At 47.4% G+C, this 24,593-nt stretch overlaps 1 protein-coding gene and 1 long non-coding RNA gene across 4 annotated transcripts in view; one reads left to right on the top strand and one right to left on the bottom strand.

Annotated features, from left to right (window-relative positions):
* LOC116814787 (uncharacterized) overlaps positions 1-14,281 on the top strand; it is a 42,110-nt gene extending 27,829 nt beyond the window's left edge. For 2 of the 3 annotated variants that reach the window (XR_012656478.1, XR_004371346.2), the window contains one exon: positions 12,964-14,281. This is a non-coding gene — a long non-coding RNA (uncharacterized LOC116814787). Of the gene's footprint in view, positions 1-10,166; positions 10,329-12,963 lie in introns of those variants that run through there. The other variant, XR_004371347.2, reaches the window with a different exon arrangement.
* Positions 1-24,593, bottom strand: part of PKD1 (polycystin 1, transient receptor potential channel interacting) — a 132,720-nt gene that overhangs the window by 84,377 nt on the left and 23,750 nt on the right. The window lies entirely within an intron of this gene.

The following is a 24,593-nucleotide window of genomic DNA, read 5'->3' as shown; positions in this document are numbered from 1 at the left end:
AATGGTGAGATTACACACAGCCCCACCTGCACAAGGAGGTCACTCTCGGCCAGCTGCATTTCCAAAGGACTGATCATCTTTTCCCAACATTTCCTCTGCAACACGTATGGAAAATTATCTGATGCCTTACTGGCATGGGAAGAGCTGCTTCTTAACCAAACAAGGTTACAGCATAAAAAGAAACATGCCAGGAAAGAAACGACCGACCAATAAAATCCCACACTAAGGCTGCAGAATGGGACCAAAACGCAGCCATCCGGTGCCACAACCGCCATGGCTACATTTTCCCATCTCTTTGCCAGAACCGAGGAAATTCAGAGCAGGTTCAAAGCCAAACTAAAGCCAGCAAGAGATCAAGGCTCCTCAATGAAATTTAACCAGCATGCAGGCTGTCACGTGCCCTAATTTAAAAAAAAAAAGAGTATTAGTTCAATTGTCTCCTGGGTGACAGGATGGCTCAGGGGTTGAGCAGTCACAACATCTGCCTCAGTTTCCCTGTCTGTGAAATGGGGATCATGTTACTGCCCAGGAATGCTGTGAGGATCAATGCATTTGTCTTTGTGAAATGCTCTGTGAGCCTTGGCTAGAAGGCAGAGTAAAAGAGCAGTTATTGCTATGAAGGAATAAAAACTAAGTTGGAAATACTACACCACAAGAGCTCTCTTCACAGCTCCCCAAATGACCAGGAAGCTCAGAGATGCTTGAGTCAATAAAAACATATGTAGTTAAGCAAATTTTATCAAAATTGCTGAAAGCCCACTGGAGTTGGGTTCAAATGGGACAGACAAAGATGTAGAGAGGAAAGATGGTCTGGTGGTTAGGCCATTAGCCTGGGACTTAGTAGACTTGTCTTTGGTTCCCTGCTCTACCACAGGCTCCCTCTGTGACCAAGGTAAGTCACTCAGTCTTTCTGTGCCTCAGTTTCCCACTTGTACAATGGGGATTACAGCACAGGCAGACTGCGAGTATTGCTACATTAATGATTGTGAGGTGCTGATACCCCAGGGATGGGGACCAGTTACACATATGATAGAGATAGTGGATCCCTTTAGCTGAACCCCCCTTTGCGATCAGACCAACAAGGAAACCAGCAGCAGGGTCTGGTGCCTGGTGGCTGCTTTGTTCATTCATAAAGTTTAGACAGGTGGAGGGTTTGCAGCCGTCAAACTGTTCAATTTATACTGGCCAACTAATGCTCTGCAGGGCTGGGGCAGCCATTGTGTTTATTCCTGCAGCATTGTGGGGAAAGGAGTTTTTCAATGTATTTTTTTCCCCTCTTCCCTAGTCCAAAGAACACATAATGTTAAACAGAGTATAGCCTGCCCCGGCTGCCAAGACTGATGTCATACTCCCATTATGTAATTCATGGGCCCATCCCGCCTTCCTTTCATGAAGCAGAAGGGGAGGGAAGAGAGGGGCAGGGGGAAAAAAAGAGCTACACTGGATCACTCCTTTCTCAGCCCTTTTGGTGCATGGAGTCCAGCCAGAACAGTAATGGGAAAAGCATCCACAGCCGCAGAGAACTGTCTGCACAGATAGAGACTTGTGTGCAGGCTGACAGAGGGCTGCAGTGATTCATTAATAAACGAGCTTCGAGTTTATAAGCTACAAAAATAAAAGCCACTGGGCCAGGGAAGAAAACAAACCCAGAGAGAAAGTGGGGGAAAGGAGTTTCCCTGCCCTTCTGAAGCAGGATGGAGTACATGACTCTGAGCAGGGGGCAGGGTTTGGAGGGACTCAAAAGCAGAAGCAGCCAAGGTCAAGCCTTGTTTGTTTCATTAAAAGAACCACCCTCAAGTCAGGACTCAGAGTCTATTAAAGCCCCATCAGTATTAGGCAGGGTGACCAGATGTCCTGATTTTATAGGAACAGTCCTGATATTTGGGGCTTTGTCTTATATAGGTGCCGATTACTCCCCACTTCCTGTCCTGATTTTTCACCTTTGCTGTCTGGTCACCCTAGTATTAGGGAAAGTGAGGGAGATTCATCCTTGTGTGGCTGCTATGAAGAGGCCCCTAGTGCCAGCGGGGGTCTGAACTCTGAGCACCCAGAGGCACATAAGCTCATAGACTTACAGAGGGGAAAAAGCTATTAGAACTTCTCAGGCAGGTTAGGGCTGGTCCCTACAGGACACACTAGGGCTTTGGGGTAAGAGGAGCACGTCCCTGGCTAAGTGCCAGTTCAAGAGACCAAGTAGGTGCCTACATTCAACAGCTGGGCTCTCTGTCCTTCGGGAGAGACTAGGGTTTCCCTGCAGACCTGGAGGGCAGGGCATGCCTCCCCACGACTGCATCCCCCTCCCAGAAAGTCTCCCCTCCTTTCACGTAATTCCCAAATGAACAATTGAAGATGCATTTCCTAATATCCCCACAATGGGGCTCCCGCTCCTCCTGCCCTGTGTTCCTGAGGAACGCCCGCCTCCCTGACACATACACACTGCCCTGCTCCTTCTAGCCCCCATGTTACATGCACACAAGCAACAAAACCCCATTGCATGCCTCAGCCCAGAGAAACACGGCTCATCTCAGCAAGGCCAGGATGGGGGCAGCCTGCGTGAGTGAGATCACAACTCCAGTGTCATCAGAGCCTGGAAAATCACAGAGGAAGGATGGGGTATTTACACACACACACATCCAACATGGATGGGACAGTGATGGCAAAGATACAATGTGGTAAGGTGCTTGTACTAACTGTAGCTCATTCACAGGGTGCAGATAACTCCAGGTCCTGCTGTGAATCAGGGGAATCACAATGAAGTTAAACTGGAAACTGTGCAGGTGTAGCTGACAAGAGAATTGGGCCCCAGGATGCCTGCATTGCCTCCCTTTTGAGTGTTTAAAATTGTAACCTTACTATTCTGTTCACGGAAGGTTTATTTAAATGTAACTTCCCTGCTTAATAGAAGGAAGGGAGGAGAATCAACCAGCAACTTCTGCTTATTTCCCCAAACATTTCCAGAGTTGCTCCTTCAGAAGCTCCTTGCAAGACTCAGCTCTCCTTAACAAAGTCTCACAGAGTGGTAAACTGAGGCACCAACAAGTTAAGTGATTTGTTCAAGGTGCTGCAGCACATCGCTGACAAAGGTGGGAATAAAACCTGGGCGTCCTGACTCCCAGTCCTCTGCTCTTACCATTAGCTCACACTCCCTCCCAAAAGTGAGATTGTACAATTATGTGATACACAATAATGGAGCCCACAGGGGGACAAGTTGCATGGGGGGAGGAGAGTGGGAGAACAGAAATGCAAAATATTAAAGTGTCTGAAATGCCCCCTTTTAAAATACAGTCACACAGAGCAGCTGACCACATAGGACTGCTATCTAAGGTTGCCTACACAGCAGGAATGCCACAGTAGGTGTTAACATGGCAAATGCTTTTGTAGTAGATGGGAAGAAAAGGCAGGCCAGTGCCCCTGTGTAAAAAGAGTGTGTCCTGGTGCTGCCTCACTTTCATAATAGCCCTTCCAGAAAATAGGGCTTCTGGATGAAAAAAACCTAGGTGTTTTTTGCACACGAGCCAGGAAAATGTGTTTTTTAGCTGACGATTCTTTTTCTTTTTCTTTTTCTTTTTTTTTGGCTTGCGCCTCTCCTAAGATGCAGAAAGGAAGCAACAGGGCTTGTGTGCAGCGGGGGGCTGGTGTCCAGATTTATGCCACAAAGGCTTTGAATTTTAAAAAAAATAAGTCTCGTTACAAGTCCGGAGCTGGGCCCTGGGGAAGTGACACTTATGGACTCATGCTATATATAGGAATGTCCCAACTTTCAGTCTGGAAACGAATATTTTCTCAGCAGTGGTGCCGCATGGTGCTCTCTCAGCATTGTAACAAGCTGGGGGGCAGGAGGGGTGAGGGAAGGACGTGGAGCCTTTCACCATGGGATCCCTGGTTTCAGTCCGACTCAGGTGGGTATCGGCTAAGGCTGGGCTGCCAAATGAGGTTAATAGATTAAGGTGCTCAAATCCCATTTCACGTCAGAGAGCTGAAGTGGAACTTATGCATAGGCCCTGTGCTGGTCCTCTGCACACTTCACCCTTTCTGTCCCAAACTGTTGTATAGCGTTGTAGTGTACTGTCCATTCCACCCCAGAGGTGGCTACATTTTGGTACAGGGAAATCCCAACGATTCCATTACAGGTATCAATTTCTAAAGCATGTTTGGATCTGTGGGGATTAAATGTACCAGACAGACCGTGCAGACACAGGAAAAGAGACATAGATTGAGACTTGAGGCTAGACCTGGGCAACTGCTGAGCATGAGCATTGGTTTGGACACCTGCCTCCGGGGATCAACAGTACTGTGAGACCAGGGCCGTCTTCCACCCAAGGCACCCACTGTACAATGCCAATGTAATGTAAAAACAAACAAACAGGTTTGTTCACTTTTATTTAAAAATCCAAGTCACAAATTCTGGCCCAATGTTTAACTCTCAGAAAGGGTGCTGACCAAGAAGACCTATTTTCACAATGTTCTCCTGCAAACTTTTCCACAACAAAATCGCAGTTCCTGGCCTGAAAATTCAAGGCAAGGACACAGCAATTTTTGCAATGTTCTGTATGCTTTGTACTTGGACAGCACCGCTCATTAGAGGACTGCAAAGAACTTGACGTACACCCCTGCCAGGTAGCTGTTGTAACTGTAGTGGACAAAGAACGGGTTCTGGTTGAGGGGCTGTGCTGGGACACACAGGATTTGGATTCAATTCCCTGCTCCGCCACAGACTCACTGTGTGACCTTGGGCCGGTTGCTGGGCCTCATTTCCCTCTCTGAAAATTGAGGGTGATGCTACATCCTTTCTTCCACCCTTTGTCTGGACTATCTGTTTAGACTGTGAGCTCTCTGGAGCAGGAACCGTCTATTACTCTCTGTTTACACTGCATCTAGTGCAATGCGTGAGCTGGATTTGCAAGGCTATGTGCTAGCAGCCTTCCTGTTACTGGAGCACGGATCCTTTAAGACCTAGCTGGAAAGGGTCATGTGACTGCCTGTGGGGACTATATAAAGCAACACTCAGCACAGTTGGGAAGAAACTAGGGTAGAGGCAAGATCTCAGAGGAGGTGCGCTTCTCAGCAGCTGGCTAGGTGGCCTAGGGATCGAGCCTGTGAGTCGTAGGAAGGCACGGCTTGAAGTGGGGCTGGGGTAAAGACCTACCCCAAGCAGGGCAGGGAGTAGCCCTGATGGAATAATGGTGTGGACAGGTGAGGCTGGAGTAAGGACCTTGGAACTGAAGCCTGAGGTAGAGAGATGGACCGGGCTGCCCTGCACCTTCAGTTGCCCCTCCTGGAGAAGGGAATGGACAACCCCAACCAAGGCTGAAGGAGTGGCTGACGTTTCCCTATGGAGAGGGCTGTGATGACGCATGCACTAAGGGAAAAAGGCTGTCAGCAGAGCCCTGCACCAAGGGCTAGAGGGGCTCGTCTGAGCCCGGGAAGGGCTGTGAGGGCCTGTTTGTTTTGGGAGTTGTTGCCCTTTTCCTATACTGGGGAGAAAGCCTGTGACAGAGCACTGAAGGTAGGGAAACTAAGGCAGCAAATGACCTGATTCTGGAAAGGGCAACCAGTTACAGGCCCTCTCAGTGCTACTATCAAACAACTAATCAATCACTTCATGGATAGCAAAACAGAGACACGGAGAAGCGAAGCGTCCAAGATCACAGAGCAACGCACAGGCAGGGTCAAGGATGGAAGCCAGCAGTCCTGACTGGCAAGCCTCTGCACTCACCACCCCTCGCCCACCCTCCCTCGCTCTGCATTGTGACAGGGTGCACGTGTGTTGCCAGGCATGTGCCAATGTGTTCTCCCAGCGTAAACCTCGGATTGTATTCCCTAAGTGTCTGGCAAAGGCAAGCTAGTGGCACTTCTGTAATTCCAGGTGGGATCTGTCTGAAGTCTATCTGAGATTTAAATAGCTGTTATGAACATCACTCTGGCCAGAGAACACTTTTCAAACTTTCCCAAATATGGCTATGAGAGCGATCAGAGATGAAGCCACTCGGACAAAGGGAACGTGTTACCTCATGGAGCTATGTCATCTTTGGCAGGGCTGATTCACTCACTTGGGTGCAAGGGCATCATGCAATACCTCCTCCTCCCAAATTCGATGGGGAGGGGGGTGAATTTTCACACCATGCCCTCCCAGGAACTGGAGAGATGCTCAGGACCTGTAGTGCAGTTCATTTTCCAAGTTATTTTTAGATTATAATTTCCTTCATCTTCTTGTTCCCAACATTTAAACAATGAAGCCAAATGCAACAGGACACTGATGACTCACTAAGCGCCTCCTACGTCCATGGAGGTCATTGAGAATTTTAGTCCCAAGTTTGGAACTTTCCCTGTTAAAAACATATTTTTTCACAACTTTTAAGATCATTTCCCAATTGTTCCGCCAATCATGCGACCCGATTGGTCATCCAGACATTCTCAAACAATATGACCCCACTGTTGCATCTCCAGGGCTAGTTCTCTCATGGGAGATCTAACCAGATGACTCTCGTTAGCATGAATCAGAGATTAGGCCTAATTCATCACACTCATACAAACACACTCCAATGGCAGGATGAACTCCCGGCCCAACCCGTCCCTGGTAAATCACGTTTTAAAACCAAAACAGACAGGGCCTTACAGTTTGGAAATCCAACCACCCAAATATTTAAACTGTGTTAACAGTCACAGTTAGAGCTACATATAAACAAGCTGTCTGCAATTTTATCCAGCTAAGGGTCAGCCCTGCAAATATACATTTGTTCCACCAAAAGTTTGCAAAGAAACTAAAGATATGTTAAAACAGTGTCTCTTCCCAGCATACACAGCAGAATAGAAGGGTGGTGGGCTGGGAATAAGGATAGAAGCCTGCACTCTGAACCCAATAGTTTTCCATGAAGATATCCACCTTTCTCCCCCAATAGCGAACTTCTGGAAGAACCCCATAGTGACGTGCTCTCTCCCCAATGCCCAGCTCTGTTCTTTCAAAAACCAGGAGGGCTGCAAGAGGGCAGTATGCTCAACTCCTGGAGCTGGGGGATGTTTTATATTGTTACCTTACACTAGCCATGTAGGAGTTATGCAGGTGGGCTGCTAAGAAAACTGTATCTACATGTCCTTTGGTTAAAAGCGAAGCATCCCCAGTGCACGGCCTTCAGCTTGACCAGACTTAGCAGGGTAATGTGCAGCCAGGTTGGCTGAAGCGGTATCTTCTAGGTTCCAGAAACAAGCAGGGCTCCATGAGATAAATAAGTTAAAATTCTGTAGTATTTTCCCCAGCACCAGGAACATTGATATATATAATGAATGAGCACCAGAGACAAGGCTTTTAAGATGCAAGAAGCTTCGGAGAATATTTAAATGATATAAAAAGGACCTCAGTTCGCTTAAATGGAAGGAATGAGCTCCAGAAAATGGAGAGAAATCCTGGTAAATCTTCTAAAAAAGAACACATCAAGTTGGCAAACATCCCCACATGATATGAAGTAAATATTTGCATAGGCTGTTACTGTAGAAACCTCTTAGGACATCCACGTTTTGTTTCACCAGGGGAACACTAAGATACTTTAGATATTAACACGCAATGAGACCTCCGAACCATGTAATTCTGCTATCCCCCTCATCTGAAATGCAATGGTGGGGTTTTTAGTTTAATAGCAGATTTTTAAATCAATAATGTCCAGCTGACTTTGTAGCTGAGCTAAAATGGAAAGGCTGCTAAAAAGGGATGAGACTGGAAAATGCCCAGGTGGTAACAGATCAGAGGGCATCTCTGGCATATAATCTGACCCTAACTATATTTAAAAGGGAGGAAAGCTGTAGCCAGAAAGCAGCAAGATTATTCCTTTCAAGGGGAGCTCATGAAGGACTGAGAAGTTAATAGTTCTCAGCAAACTGATCTGCTAACAACAGGCAAAGTTGGGCATCCCTGGTTCAAAATTTTTGTAAGGAGAATGCAGGGGAAGAAGCTACTCAAAATATGGTTACAGCTGCCCTAGGGACAATGGGCCTGATTCTCGTTTACACTAAGACCACTCTGTACTACTCTAGCTGTGTCAACAGGCCCTAAGTGGGTATAAATATAATGTGCTCCCACTTTAAGACCCCTTTACACTGCCAGAGTGGTGTAAAGTGGCCTGACAATTAATGAGCACCAGACCTAATGCAATGATTTGTGGAAACTTGTTCACGAGCTGTTCTGCAAAGCATGGGTCACATGGAGAACATGACATCTGCTCCAAAATTCCCAAACCACAAGTGCCTGCCACTTGGGATCAAGAGGAATCCTTGTTATCTGCGCTTATGTTAGTGCTTTATGTTCTCTTTACAAGAGTCACAAGAACCTAAGCAGGTCTGACTTTCTGTTCATCAGCGGACAGAGGTGATATTGGCATAGTAGCCCAATAACTACAACAAAGTAACTACCCCTTTAAAGCTTCCTCATGTGGTTTCCAGTAAAATTTTGTTTAGTTAAGGGCAACTTCCACCAGGCAATCACATTTTGCAGACTCCTAGGTATTGCTTAAGACAGGTTTTGTTCTATTTATTTGAAGTGTGTCTGGCAAGCAGATTTTATTTCTGGTACCTTTTATCAATGCTATTCTCTTCTGATTTAAAAGGCTCTCCTGTTCAGGTCTCTTGTCAATGCCGTTTAGCTCAAAACGTGGGCAGTAACCTAAAAATAATTGAGGTAGTGGAAAGGCTAGGACTGGTAATAGAGATATGGCGCCGTCTACCTGCAGGTCATTAGTTCATTTATGGCCCCAGGCAGCTAGTGACCAAGAATAACTTTTGGAAATGTCTTGCAGGCCATTTTGTGCTGGACAAGTGCATAATTTTATCCAGCTAAACGTCAGCCCTGCACAGGACAGAAGACTTCAAGGCTGTCAGACCGATACTAAATCCATCTAAAAACAGAATAACATAAATGGTGCCAAACTCTGGGCAGACACTGATGCTGAGAATAAACACAGAGCCCGCCCCCAACTATGTTGACTGAACAAATCCAAAGCCACGCTACAGCAAGAGAAAAGCGGCTGCATGTTCAGGTCACTAGAACAGGCCAAACCGTGGGATGCTGTGAAGTCCAGCTTTTGTTTTCCTTGCAGTCGTAGTGTTATGTCTACTCTCTGTGGTCTAATAAATGACAGACAGGTCCTCCAGATGTTTTAAAACAGCCCGACCTTCCCAGTACATTAGTCAGCTGGGGGGATAAGCTAGGAACCATTTCCCTTTTCCCCTTTCCTTGGCAATCTGCTTTCTTCAGTAACAAGGAAAAAAGAGGATGATTCATCCAGCTTTTAGGCCAGAAGGGACAATTGAGATCAATGAGTCTGATATCTTATATAACACAGACCATAGGACTTCCATAAATTAATTCTGGTTTCGAAGCCGATAGCTGCAGTTGAACTAGATCATAGCTTCTAGAAAAACATCCAGTCTTGACTGAAAGTGACAGAGAATCCACCACAACCTGGGAAAGTTGTTCAGATAGTTAATTATCCTCACTGTTAAAAAAAATCTGTGCCTTATTTCTTGTCTGAATTTCTCTAGCTTCAAATCCCAGCCATTAGCTCATGTTATACCTTAGTCTGCTTGATTGAAGAGCCCTCTCTCACCTGATTACTGCTCCCCATGTAGGTTCTTAGAGACTGTGGTTTAATGAGATGGCGCTCCTTGATCTTATCACTATCAGGCAGATTTTCTAATCCTTTAATCATTCTCATGGCTCTTCTCTGAACCCTCTCCAATTTATCAACATTATCCTTAACTTGTGGACGCACCAGAACCAGACACCCTGTTCCTGGAGTGGTCACACCAGTGCCAAATACAGAGATAATATAACCTCTCTGCTCCTACTCAGAATCCCCGTTTATGGCTCCAAGGATCGCATTGGCCCCTTTGGGCACAGCATTGCACTCGGAGCTCATGTTCAGCTCATTGTGCACCAAGACCCCTAAGTCTTTTTCAGAGTCGCTGCTTCCCAGGACAGAGTCCCCCATCATGAAAGTATAGTCCGCACTGTGTTCCTACATGTCCGACTTGACATTTAGCTGTATTAAAACACATTGCTTGTGCCCAGGATACCAAGCAACCCAGAGCTCTCTGTATGTCCTCATCATTATTCACCACTCCCTACAATCTTTGTGTCATCTGCAAACTTCATCAGTAATTATCTTGTTTTCTTCCAGGTCACTGATCTAAAACGTTACATACCATAAGGCCAAGAACCAATCCCTGCGGGACCTCACTACAAACCACCCTCTCCATGATTCCCTGTTTACAATTACATTTTGAGGTGTATCTTTAGGTGTTTTCAGCTCATTTAATGTGTGCCGTATTGATTCTGTATTGTTCTAGTTTCTTAATCAAACTGTTGTGTGCTACTAAGTCAAAAGTTTTACGTCAACACTATTACCATTATCAACCAAACTTGTCATCTCATATACAGAGACACATATATAAGATATCAAGTTAGTTTGACAAGACATATTTTCCATAATTCCATGCTGATTGGCATTAATTATATTACCTTTCTTTACTTCTTGATTAACTCTGATTCTGTATCAGCCATTCCATTATTTTGCACAGGAGCAATGTCGGGCTGACAGGCCTATAATTACTCAGCTCCTCCCATTTATTTTTTAAAATGTTTGCGCAACATTAGCTTTCTTCTAGTCCCCTGGACCTTCCCCAGAATTTCAACAGTTACTAAAAAACAACATTAATGGTCCAGCTCTTTTAAAATCTTGGATGTAAGTTATCTTGACCTGATGATTTGAAAATGTCTAACTTCAGTAGCTGTTGTTTAACATCTTCCTGCATTGCTGTTGGAATGGAAAATATATCACGATCATCATGATATGATATGAATACATAATCTGTCTTTTTCCCTCATACAGAACAGAAATATTTATTGAACGCGTCTGCTTTTACTGCATTATTACTGAGAATTCTACCATTTCCATCCAGTAATAGACCAATACCATTGTTAGAGTTCTTTTGTTTCTAATAAACTGTAACACCTCATTGCCCTTAAATCTTCTGGCTATAAAGTTATCATTGTGTCCTTTTGCTTCCCTTATCAGTTTTCTACTATTCCTAGCTTCTAATTGATAGTCATTGCTGTCAACTTCCCCTTTTTTCCATAAGTTACATATTATTTATTTATTTATGACTGCCTTCAGTTCCCCTCTAAGTCAAGCTGTTTTTTTAACAAGGGTAAATGACAAGGATAGCTCTATATACTGGTCACACTGGTATTGAGCAGAAATAATGAGGTGTCCCCGTCACAAAAACAATCCCAACGCCCCAAATGACCTTCTCCCCAAAGAGGTCAAGATGATGGATCTTCATTATCACCCATAGAGGTGGGGTCCTTTCAGGACAGGCATGATGTAATAGAATCTGGCTCTGTTGTTGCAGCTCTTCTGTCCATATGAAAAATATCATTCTCATCCGGTGCCTTTCATCAGTAATAATTTAGAAACACACAAGCAAACAGAAAAGGCCCCTGGGAGCTGGAATCAGTAGCCAGTCAAGGTTGAAAACAATCCAGGCCCGATCATCCAAAATTGCAAACCAGCACCACCCAGGCAGTGAAGGCGACACTTTCTTTATATGAAGCAGTGAAATGACTTTTCTGATCTTGTAGCAGATGCAAATGCAGCTGTAGAAAAAGCACAAAATGCTCAATGCCCTGGGGAGCAAAAATGGGGGTGCTGGGAAGAGGACTCCTACAGCATGAACAGCTTTCTAGCGTAGTGTTCATGATCCCGTGTCAGAGCTCCATAGGGGCCCGTCCCAACAACACCGATGGACTTCCCAGACAGGGTTTGATCCTGTGCCGTACAGATACTATTGAAAATCACCGAAATGAAAGACGGAGTGAGCCGCTAAGTCATCTCTTCCCTGTGCGGGATTGTTCCCTGTAATTCTCCAGGGCTTGGTCTAGCCCTGTTTAAAATGTCCCAACTGATGGGGCGTCCATTTCCTTTGGGGGAACAAACAGGTCATAATCTTCTTGAATTAAACCAGAACTTCCTTTTGTTCATTCCTTCCTGTTTTATCTCCTTCCAGACTATCCTAAACAACTCCTCTCCCTCCTCCGTCTTTACACTCTTCAGGTACCTTGCGCTCTGCTAGCCAAATTATTCATGGTTCTTTCAGTCATTCCTCATAAAATAACAACATGTAGCATTGTGTGAACATCCAGTGATACAAACAACACTCCCAGCTAACAAAAGGCAGCAGTATGGAATCTCGGCTAGGCCAACACATGTGTCTGTCCACATGCTGGCAGAAGCTGGGCTCAGAGCGTTTTGCAGCTCCAGCAGAGCTGGTGGGCTTTGTACATTTAAAAGGCACCAAGCGACATTCCCAGCACTGGTGCAGCCCCACAGGGTCGTGTGTGCGTGTGTTTGTTTGTGATTTTGTGAATAGGGCCGGTTTCACATGTTGAGTCCTCCCAATAGGGATGCTGTGTTGCAGCGGATTGGCTCTCTGTTCCCCGAAGGAAACATCTGCACATTCCAGACACATTTTGTAACGGGAGTGAAACCCATCCTTGAAGTGAAATTTTACAGCCTCCACGGCACGAAATAATGATCCCTGGCAAGCAGGAGTGGAAAAGTAATGTTTAAAATATTATTACAGGGAAGTGGCTGCCAGAACCTCAAATTAATCATTAGAATGTGTCTTTGGAGCAGCTCGGTGCGTTATGTAACATTCATCCACCTCCAGTTTAGAAAACGGCTCCTCTCTCTCTCCCCCACACTTCTCGGTTCACTTTTTATATTTCCCACAAAGAGAGCCATGCCGGACTGGAAGCCCCTCAGCAGGTTCCATGTGTCTCCCACTAAATCTGGCACACCGAGGCTTGGCCCAGAGGGAAAGTGCTCACCTCCAGAATGGGTTGCTTTCAGATGGCTTCAGTCAGCACTTAAGCAAATATTTCTCCCAGCTGCATTATCTCTTTTTTAATTACAGAAAATCCCTGGGACAGACAGGGCTAGGGACTCAGCTTCTTATAATCACCTGGGAGAGGAAGCATTTTCACAGCTCACAACAGCAGAGCAAACCCCCAAAATGCTCTTTGGGCCACATGCTTTAGCCATTCATTCTGCAAGAGTCTGGGCGGCTGTATGGTCATGGAGTGGGAAGCCGTTTGATTCTGAAGACTGATTCAGAGCTGTCTGCCGTCTGTAGGTATGTCTACACTGCAATAAAACACTCCCCGCTGGTCAGTGTCAGTTGACTTGGGTTCGTGGTGCTCAGGCTGTGAAGCTAGAAAATTACAGCACAGACACTGAGGCTCAGGCAGAAGCCTGGGCTGTGGGACTGTCCCACCATTGCAAAGGCCTACTGCCCTACAACGTGGGGTGTTTGCTAAACCATGGCTGGGATCCCTGTTCAGAGATGTATCAGGATGAGGAGGTCTGGAATGTAGCCAGGCCCTATGCTGCTCACCTTTCTATACCACAGTCAGGATGGGCCGATAAGGTGAGCTGGGCTCAGTCTTGCCTGTGCATGGCTAGTCACCTCCACAGGGGATGAGAAAGAGTCTGAGGGTCACGTGAATGGCAACAGGTGACTGAGAACAGACCTGGTGGGAGATATTCAGGAGATACTCCAGGGAGAACAGACCTAGAGCGAGTGCTCCATTAAAGAGTAGGAAACCAGCCAGGAAAAGGGCCCGTGAGAAGATTAGGCACAGGAAGAGGTCCTGGGAAGGAAAGTCAGAGCAGTTGGAGTTATCGAGCACAGAACGCAATGGCTTATGTCCCAGGGCTGGTGGTCCGTAGTGTGGGTTCTCCCTATGCTACCACCTTGTGAGGTACTACAGCCACCCCTCAATGAGGGGAAGAAGGGACTGACTGGAGCCCAGGAGGGCTGGAAGCTGAGCTCAGGAGAAGGGCTACAGACTGTGGAGGAAGAGGACAGTCCCTGAGAAGAAGAGCTGAGCCTGGCAAACTCTGGGGTGGAAGATTTGGTGCCATGTTTCTTTTGGACTGTCCTTAACTCTGGAAAGGTGGGAGGAGGGGGTTGTGACTTGGCCACTGAGCTAAGTCACCTCAGTGACCTACCCACACTGGGAGCTAATGGATGACTGCCATGAATCACAACAGAAGCAGCACCAGGAGGGAAACTGAGGCACTGGACAGACGAGGTGAATCCCTGCTACAAGCTGAGTCTGTTTTACTCAAGTGCTTCCACTCTATCAGTGCATGATGGAACCGTTCTCAACAAAGGAGTTGGCCCATTGATTCTACAAGGACCTAGTCAACTGTCCTTGTGCTGCTTTCCAGCACCTGGAGGTCGTACTGAACTTTGCAGTTTTTGATCTCTCATGATGTTGCAATGAAATCTGCTGTCAGTCAACCCATGAGAGTGTCCAGTTGTTCTTATTTTCTCCTCCCGAAAAGCAAAGTGCCCCTAATGCACACAGTCACATGCTACAAACCCCAAATACTCTTTAGGTTTAACAAAACCTAATGCAAGTAGAAATGTTGCCTGGGCTGCTTTTTTTTTTTTAAACAACAAAATACTGGGGCAGGGACGGGAGGAGAGGGCAGAAGTGCTACGGTGGTGCAGCTGCATCTGTGCAACCGCACCGACACAAGTTTGTAGTGTAGACCTGCCCTTAGCCTCGCAGCACCTCTGATGGTGAGTGATTAACCCCATCGCCCAGAGGTAACGGGAGCTACACACAGAGAGGATGTCCGATGTTTTCAAAAGTGGCCTTCTTTTTTGGAATGCCCAGGGCCTGATTTTTCAGGACTCCAGCTGAAGCCAATAGGAGCTCTGGGGGCTCCACACATCTGAATAGTAGACCCAAAGTAGCTCAAATTGAAAATGTTCACGCTTATAAATGTCCCTTTATTACCCCCAAGTTCAACTTTCAATCAGACATCTGTGGGCTTTCTCCCATGCAGCCCCCTATCCTTGGGAGGAGCACCTCATTTTAAAAAACCAGCCCATTCCTTTGTCTTCTTTCAAAGCCCTTACAACTCACCTTTGCCACAATGCCTACAAACCACTTGAGAATGGCTAGGCAGTTGGTGTGCTGTCATTGCTACTTATCAAGCCATTTGGGATTCTGTCATTGCTTGCCTTGTACTCTCTACCCATTTATTTGTTTTATCCACTAGTTGTTTCATCATATGTAAGGAGGGTCTCTTTGGGCAGGGGGAGAGAGTTAGTGTGTGTGTGTGTGTACGCAGACAGTACATGGCACAATGGGCCCTGCTTCACAGTCAGAACCTTGATCTGACACCAGAACAGAAATAATAAATTAATGTATTAAACAATAATAATTTTGGCCTAAGTGACTTATCCAAAATCACAGAACTGCAATCCAGGTCTCTTGTCTCCTAGGCTTGCTTTTGAACCATGAGACCAGGTTAAAAACAGTTTTTACAAAACTATTAATGACAGTCCTTTCCTTTAATTCTGAAGTTCCAGTGTTCAGTGAGTGATATGAACTCCCCCTAGGTATTTTTAATCTGGTTGTTTGGGCTGGAGGGTTCTATGCTGAATGTATTTGGAATACATCTGCTGAGGATCCTTAAATATCTTCCCTCTAAAAACAAAAACGATCAGAACCTAATAGAGATGTGCTGGTTCTAGGGACAGAATGGCTTTGCATGCTTCTGGCATTAATAATCTGGGTGATTGGTTTACTTCCTCTTAGCACTGGAAGCTTTTTTGTGACATAGTTAGAATGTTCTAGATTAAAAAAAAATACCACTGTGCAGGAGGCTAGGCCCCACAGTGAGTACAAAGCAAAAGAAACTAGCCGTTCATTTAACCCTACCGTGGGGCATGAATTCAGAGGAGCTGCTGCGTCCTACAAAAGCATCTTGTACTCGAGCATGGGAAACCATAACCAATCTGTCCCTTATGCTGGAGCTCAGGAAGGATGGCCATCCATTGTTCTGGTGGACTCCACCCACCAATCCAGGCTGTTTTCACATAAAGGACCCTAATAACCGACAATGGTGGGGAAGGTAAATGGGGAAGGAAACATAGGGTATTTAGGGCAGAACTCTCAAATAGCAGTTGATGGCATTACACCCAAGATCAATTTAGCTCCATGTGCTCCAGGGGTTACAGAGAGACCGTGGCAGTTCTTTGATGTGCAACAGGTCCAGATGGCACCGCTAGCACATCTGCTGAGCTGCAAAGGGGGTGGTGAGATCCCGATGTTGCTGGAAGGGAGGATTTGGAGCTCAGGAGTTAAACGGGAGTTGCACATTTAAAACTCTGTCCATCACTTGAGAAGCTGAAAGTCCAGATAAGAGAGAGCTAAGATTTTAACAAGATCTGCTTGGGAAGAATAACTGGCCGCAGTTCTGCCAAATGTTAGCAGCTGATAAATCCACTGCTGTTCATTCAAGTAAGTATCTGGGGATGGGGTGGAGGGGGAAGGACAGGTGCCTGAGAAGGGCCCTGGCAGAACACAGCAACAGAGCTTTCCGCCTATCCTGAAAAGGTGCAGCTGGTCTCAGGATAAGCTGCCCACTGCTGCTCCATTCAAACCCTCCCTCCTGACCTCTGGTGGGAGATGAGAATGATTCATGGCGCACTCAGCCAAAGGCTGCCTCGCCTCTGCTGGCTGTGAGGCAGCTTCTGTGCTGGTTTCTGACAGCTCGCAAGAGCCTCAGCAACTCTGCTCTCTTCCTACTTCGCACTAAACAAAAGGGTTGGAGATGCAGTCCCAGGGGGAAAGGCTGGGCCTGGGTCCTGCTAAGAAAGAGCGAGCTGCCCTTCTTTGGGCGTTTTGAACCTAAACGGACATGTTTTCTGACGCCCCCAAACACACAGCTGTTATCGATCCGCATGGAGTTGGGTATCATTTGCTATCCTGGTGTGTATATGCCCCGCATGAACGCAGGCACCAGCTAACCTCAGATGAGGAGCATGTCTCCCCCTCACCTCCCACTCATCCGTTTCAAGCTGCCCAGGGTGTAATGGGAGGAAGTCGTGGCTGCCTGACAGCCATTTGGTGGCCTAAGTGTAATGGGCTTGTGGGGCCTGAGCCCAGTTCCTAGCAGACTGTTGTCCACATCACAAAACTGCCATCAGTGCAGGCACAAATGAGCACCTTCGCTGGCAGCCGCATCAGTGGGGCCATGAAACCAACAAGCCACGAGTACAGCCTCCGCTGTCACCCCTGGAGCTGATTCACGCAGGTCAGGGAGGCCCAAGGAACAAAGGCAGTGGGGTGGGGGGCTGTCCCTGTCAAGCCAACACTGTTCACACGCAAACCAAAACAATCCCAAACTAACCACTCAGCAACTCCTTCCGCCACCCAGTGACTACAGGGGGCCTGGCCCTACAAAGCACCGAGCAATTATGATGCTAATTGCAACCAAGTAGAGTGCCCAGCAGCTCCCAGGCAATAGGCACTGGCCACCTGGGAACCAGGTGAACTAAGAACTCTCTGGGGAGCAGCGGCTCCTACCCACTGGTGCCTCCCTGTCCCCTACCCTTAGGCTTTGGGAGAGAGGGGGATCTCTGTCCTGCTGCTCCTCCAGCTTCTGAAAGGTTAGGCTGTAGGGAGAGCAGAAATAGTGACATACGGGAGTGAGGGAAAGAGGGGGAGATGGAAATGTTGGATGGGGGGGGTAAGAAGAGGAGATGTTGGAGTCTTTCTTTGCCCCTGGTCCCCACTTTCTCTCCATCCCCATTTCTCTGTCTACCTCCCACACACGCTATCTTTCAGGCCAGGGTCTGATCTCCTAGTTTGTGCTCTCTCGGTGTGGCAGGTCTGGGCTTTCTCAAATACCGGCAAGCCTTTGCCTCACTATCCAGCTTCCCTCTGACCAGGGGGCAATGCAGTGGGAAAAGAGGACAGGAGCACACAGCCATGCAGCAGAAACTCATCTCCAGAAGCAGGCCTTGGCCTCTCCTGAGATTGGAGATCATGGTTAACGCTAGGCTTTTTCGCAGTCAACAGACACGAAAGCTGGGATAGAAACCCAAGATTTTCCTTAGAGCCTAAATCAGCAAATTCCCAGGAGAATGACAGCCAGGGGCAGTTGGCTGGTCTGTCCCATGGTGGAAGTGCTCAGAAACTCAGCTGCCCCTCCTGAGTGAGAAATGCTACCGCTCTGGCCACGCACTCTGCAGTGACATCTGTAAAGCCTGCTTCAGAATCCTGCTGCCTTTTTTATTCTGATGCCGTCAGCTCATTCAGAGCACAGGGGCTCCAGGAATGAGGCTGGGAGCAAGAATAACCACCTCCCTCCCCTTCAAAGGTGGGAGTACGCTTCTGCAAGCTCCCTTCCCTGGACCCCTTTCTGAAAGGGACACTGTTCCCCTAAATTAAATAAATCCTGATCTGATGCCATTTTCAGTGAATCGTATAAAGGATAATTTCATTGCCCCAAGATTATGAATCCTGTTACGAATCTTCCAAGGGACGTTTCCTAACAAGGTCTGTTTCTTCCCCCCTCAGGACTGAAACCTGCAACCCCTTCTTTTTATCATCATAACATGGACTAAACCTCCTAGGGGAAAGAAAATAGTCTGGCCGTTCCACTCATTTTTCTAATGATTTAATACCTGCAAGTGCTACAGGGAGATATCCCTTTCTTGATCTTGTTAAAAGCTGTCATGCTAAACATCTACTGCACTAGATCACCCTACTGTGGATTTCTTTTTAAACAAATCCAGTTTCTCCAGAGACTGGGTGAGTTGTTTTTGTTTTGGTTTGGTTTCTTGTGTCTTGGTTCTTTAAAGACTTTCTAAATGCCTGTCCGGGGGAGTCCAATAAGTCCTGGCACAGGGTTGCTAAAGAGTAGCAAAGCTAAACAGGGTACGGCTGTTATTGCAGAGATCGGTTACTGCCAGCACAAATACACAGACTGGACCATTCAACCTTCTACAGCAGGAAAGTTGATGTTTCACAACCAGAATCTTTCTTTCCCCCACATCCCTCTTAAAAAAAATTATTCTTTATTTTTGGCAATCTTCCCCTCCCCACGGCTTTGGTCGTGCATCTGTTTTCTGATTTGTTAACCGGAGTAGCGAGAACATGTGCTGCTGTGAAGAGTGGGCAGGGGGAGCCCTAGAGCGGGGCACAGCTTCTACACAAATGGCGTCTTTGGGGTTGTTGTGAGACCTCAGTGACGGGAGGCTGTGGTTTAGTCAGACGGGATGAAATTCTCCCCTGTGCTGAAGACAAGCATAAGGCCTACACGCTAGTTAAATCCTACATAAGACTTCAAAATGGGGCTTAAATGGTTCATCGGCCTTTGTTTGTGTTGGCTGTTTGCCGAAGGGTGAATCTCGCCCAGGGTACGTTATGTATTCTTTTATTTAAACCCAAAAGGCTTTTTCTTCAGCACACAGTAGTCGTCATATACTAGGAAGAAAAACAAACCATATTGTGCAACAGGCCTTTGGTGACAAACGAGAAGGGTTAGCAAATTTTGCCTGGTTTAAAATAGAAAGGGAGTTTAAACCTTGGCATTTTCAAGTCCAAGAAAACGTAGAGCACCTCCAACCAAGCCAAGCAATGCAGCATGCGTTCCTCCAGCATGTACTCCGGGCAGGGCCAGCTCCAGGCCATAGCGCGCCAAGCGCATGCTTGGGGCGGCACGCCATGGGGGGCACTCTGCCGGTTGCTGGGAGGGCGGCAGGCGGCTCCAGTGGAGCTCCCGCAGGCATGTCTGCGGATGGTCCGCTGCCCCCGCGGCTCTGGTGGACCTCCCGCAGACACACCTGCGGCAGCTCCACTGGAGCCGCAGGACCATCGGACCGTCCGCAGAAACGCCTGCGGGAGATCCACCAGAGCCACGGGACCGGCGAGCGGCAGAGTGCCCCCTGTGGCATGCCGCCGTGCTTGGGGCGGCGAAATTGCTAGAGCCGGCCCTGACTCCGGGAGCTGTGTAGCACTCGGAAGGGACACCAGGCTGGATGACAGCAGTGTCATCTGTCTAAGCACCAATGCCACAGAGTTTGCCAAGCTACCAAGTGTAGGCAGGATATGGTGGGCAATGTAAACATGGTGCCCAATCCCTCCTTGGACTCCCTGTTATTGCTTCATATGGAGGGGTTGGTTTTGTTTGGTTTGTAAATGCCCTCGGTGATCTTCTGACCTCGCAGCCATCTTGAAACCTCATCAAGAACCATCACGTTCGTAAATCAGACCTTACATCAGCGCCGTATGGCGGGAAAGAACATCTGCCCTGGCTCTCATGGAGCATGGCGCCTGAGATGATGTCATCGTTTTACAAGATTTATGGCAGGTTCTTCATTAAGCTACATCTTTGGTCGTCTTAAGTTAAATCATTTTCCTGCCAAAGCTAAATATTACTCGGCAGTGTAATCACAATTTCAGTCAGGACAGTGAAATAACAGATTTCCTTCCCATATAATAACAGCCATTTATGTTTCCATAGCGCCTCTCATCCTCAAAGACCCAAAAGACCATTGCAAACTTAATTTACTGAAGTACAAATTGTACACAGGGATTGTGTAACCCATAACTAAAATGCAGCTCCTGCTGGATAACAGCACAGAACAACATGACATGAGGGTTTAGGACAGGAAGTGAAGAAGAACTGCTAATCTCATTGAGATTGACACAGGATATCCTGAGCCACTGCGCCTGGTCATGAGTCCCATACCAACTACGCAGTGGGCACTGCTCCTTTCTTCCCATGCAGCCCTAACCCCCAATTTGTCTGACAAGGAAGGGCAGGATTTTACCCAGGCTTTATCAGGTTCTCTCTGCAAACCTGATAGATGCAAGATGTTGTCTGAGGACTAGTCTACACATGAAGTTGTTTCTGATGAACACAGGTGAGGTTTTTCCATAATAGCTATTGCACTTTAAATTCGCTCCCTTCCTTCATCTGTGTTAACCTTCGAAAGCAACCTTCAACGAACAATGTGTTTCTCTTGCAGAACACAGTGAAGGGCTTCCAAGCTTTAGCCTGACATACCTGCCCTCCTGTTACGTCAGCACTGTCCACTCAGATTCTGCCCAAGGCGATACAGTTATACATAGTACAAAGTCCAGCCAGGCCTTCTTCCTTTGAAAGGGTAAAGCCAACAACAATGTCCTGCCAAGAAAACTCCAAACGCTGCTTGCATGGCTGGCATAAATCTCCTCCCTAGCAAGCACACACACAAAGGAAGCACCCCCATTGGGCTGCCTTGGGAAGAGCTTCGCAAACCCCCACATTGAGCTGCCAGGAGGTTTGCGAAGCTCTTCTCTTGCTCCAGCCTCACCAGTCGAGACATCCCCTTTCTAACGTGTCTAGAAAGAGGGGAATCAGTTCTGCACTTAGGGACCCTCATAGTCAAGCCAGCTGCTCCACTCCCATGCGCCGTGGGAGGCCTTGGAGAAGAGAGGATCACATGGCATGGAGCGGGAGGCACTCAACGGTGTACAGCAGGAATCAGTGAAGAGTGGAGGCAATTTGTTATAAGCAGGACAGGGATTAGTTGCACATTCTGAGCACCGTGGGTTGTAAAGAGAGGTGTTAACTGTGATGGCTAGTGCCCTCATGGCTTGGGTTAAAGCTGATTCTCCCATCTCAGGCTGGGACGGTGCTTTTCCCCATGGTGGAGTGCGATACACTTCGTCTCCCTCTGCTGAGCTGGCGGGACCATTCCCAAGTCAGCATATCAGATGCAATCAGTTTCCAGGAGATGGCAGCCCCCATCTCTGGCTGAACTCAGGGAGTCAGTCAGCATCTGGCAGGATGTGCTCTTTAGCAATGGGGCGTGTGTGCAGGAACTCTCTGCTGCGAAATGTGGTGAAGCATCTGCGCCAGGAGAGGGGGTCTGGCATTCCTAGCTGATTCATTGATTCCAAGGCTAGAAGGAACCATTGCAATTATCTAGTCTGACCTCCTGCCTAGCACGGGCCAGAGAACTTACCCCACAATAATTCCTAGAGCAGAGCTTTTAGACAAACATCCCGTCTTGATTTAAACATCGTCAGTGATAGAGAAGCTACTGTGAGCCTGGGTAAATTGTTCCACTTTAACCTGCACAGATGCACTGGAGAAAATGCAAACACACAAGTCAGGGGTGAGCTGTTCCAGGCTCTAGAGCTGCAGCCTTGGGCATTCTGCACAGAAGAAAATGCATGAATTCTCCTTCCCAGGCACCTCCTGTCCAGGCAGAAAAACCAAAGCCTTGAGGACTTCCCTCTTGGGAATGTCATCACTAGAAAAGCAATGTAGCTCCTCTCCAGGAATGTCCAGGGGTGGGGACAGGGCTTGTCTACACTGGAAAGTTAATTCAGGTTGAGGCCGTGTGTGAATTTAAAGCGCACTAGCTATTCCAGAGTAAATCCAGGTTTGGCTAAGGCCTAGCTCCCCACAAGTATCTGTATGGAACAAACATGACGAGGTACAACAAGCATCATGGGATGAAACTGGAGCAAGGCAGAACCAAGGCTGAAAGCTGGAGAATGTTACTAATAATGGGATGTGCTGGAGCATGGAACAGTCTCCGCAAGGGAAGGGACGTTTAAAACCGGGCTGGACAAAGCACTCACAATTGTACTCTATCTCGGTGGGTAGGCTGTACTGTCTGTGTCTGGCAGGCTCTGTTTGTGTGTCTGTTGCTGTCAAGGAATTCAGTATTCCATTCTACTGAGAGAGAAAACATTACAAAATGAATATCACAATCATCAAATATTATGACTTTTGTGGCTGAATCTCTCCTACATTCAGTACAATGGGAGTAAATAACACTTAGTATCTGAGGCTGTTTTTATTTTCCTGCTGTGCAAAAATATCAGCCAGGAAAATAAAAACCTTGAAACTAACTGACTAGACTGTCCAATGCAGCGTTTCTAAATGACCCATCCGTGCACCAGTGCTGGTCCCTGAGATCTGCCTGACACAGTTTAGGAAGGCAGCAAGCGGTCCCTGGGATCAAAAGGGTTCAGAGACAGTGGTCTAATGGATTAAAAAGCTACCCCTCCCTGGCCTAGGTGGGCTGCAGTAATGCTGAGCTTAGCAATGGCCAGTTCCATGAGCAGAGAATCAGGCTTTAACTCCAGACTTTCTGGCTTTTAGGAGTTTAAACTGGATCCCGCTTGGTATTTAATGGCACTGGTTGACTGCTGACACACTGGGTGAAGTGACTAATACCCATCACGTTATTTTTCACTCTTGTTTGGCTTCTTTTTGGTTCCCTCCCTCCACTAAGGCAGGAAGGAGAGGAGTGGAGCTGCAAAACAACAGCTGAACAATGTACCCTGCACATTGTGGGATGTGTGGGGCGGGGAGCTGGGAAGGGACCCATCCAGATGCCGCGTCGCTGAGGTAGGACCCAGAGACAAGTCTGCTGTCTGGCCCGAGTTGTGCTGAACCACAGCATCTCCAAATGTGGCATCTCCCCAGGAAAATGTAAAATGACATGGAAGGCTAAAATTCAGTAGAAGAAGGGAATTGATGAGCGCTAGGGGGCTGCTGCTGCCAGGGCAGAAATGACACCAAGGCGCACCACAGGACTGGATTTCACTGTCAGCAACACCAGCGTCCAGCTGGAGTAACTCCACTCATGCCAGTTGGTTTCAACTGCATTCACAGGGGTGCTGCTGAGGACAGGATTTGGCACCGGAGGGCCACGGCTCAGTTTTTTATTTTAAAGTTCTGGTCACTTTCCCACACTTAATGAAGTGGAATCTAGAGCAAGACAAACAGAGGAAGTGAGACAGATGGACAGAAAAAGAGGCTGGGTTTCATGGAACGCCCTCTGAAACTGACACTTTCCATCAAAGTCTTTGGCACTCAAAAGCCTTTGAGCTGCAGACTGTGGCCATTTTCTAATTGATTTTAGAATCCTCTCACTTTCTCTCCTTCCTCTTCATGCCAGAATGTGGCTTCGTCTTATTGCTGGAGACAAATTGGAGAGGGCATATCCCTGATGGCATGGAAAGGAATGGAAGAGACGTCCCGAGCACTGCAACCACAGAGCTGCTGCCAGGGGCTCCTCCCAGTGCAGACGCAGCTCTGAGAGGATGCTGAAAACAGGCAACATATTCATTCTACCTGGGATCTGAAAAGGGAGTCAAAATGCTGTGGCTTTCCTAATGCCTGCCAGTCAGCTGGCAGTCTGCTCAGCCACATGTGATGGGAGAGGAGAGGAGCCGGGGTAGCCACCCCTGGCACCTCAAAATGGTCTCACTTCAAAGGTCCCTCTGATGCTTGCACAGGTGGGAACGGCTGCTCCCAACTCCCCTCACTGGACACTGAGAGTACCCACAGCATTAAAGGGCCAGGGCCAGCATAAGCAGTGCCCTCCACACAAGTTGCTGTGCAATCTTCCCCTAGCACCATGTCACTCCCTGGCCCTCTGGCCCGACACTGCTCAGGTCTCCAGAAAGCAATACGAGGAAAACTGCCAGCGATGAAGCCTTTCACTTTGTTGTAATTACCAAGCCCTTCTCACTGAAAATGCTCTCCCAACCCTCTGCTCCTAGTCCCCAGGATTGGAAGCGCAGAGGGCGGATGTTTGAGCTCTCTCACACTTTGCATATATAATGAAGCAAAACTTCGCCCTGCCAACTGGAGCCTGTAATCTCAGACAAATCCTCCCTAGTCCAACACACTGTCGAAGGCATTTTTAAACTCTTTCATTGA

This window comes from Chelonoidis abingdonii, chromosome 9, assembly GCF_003597395.2.
Source record: "Chelonoidis abingdonii isolate Lonesome George chromosome 9, CheloAbing_2.0, whole genome shotgun sequence".
Classification (NCBI taxonomy): domain Eukaryota; kingdom Metazoa; phylum Chordata; order Testudines; family Testudinidae; genus Chelonoidis; species Chelonoidis abingdonii.
Note: the sequence above shows the minus strand (reverse complement) of the source record. Positions and strands in the feature narration are given on the sequence as shown.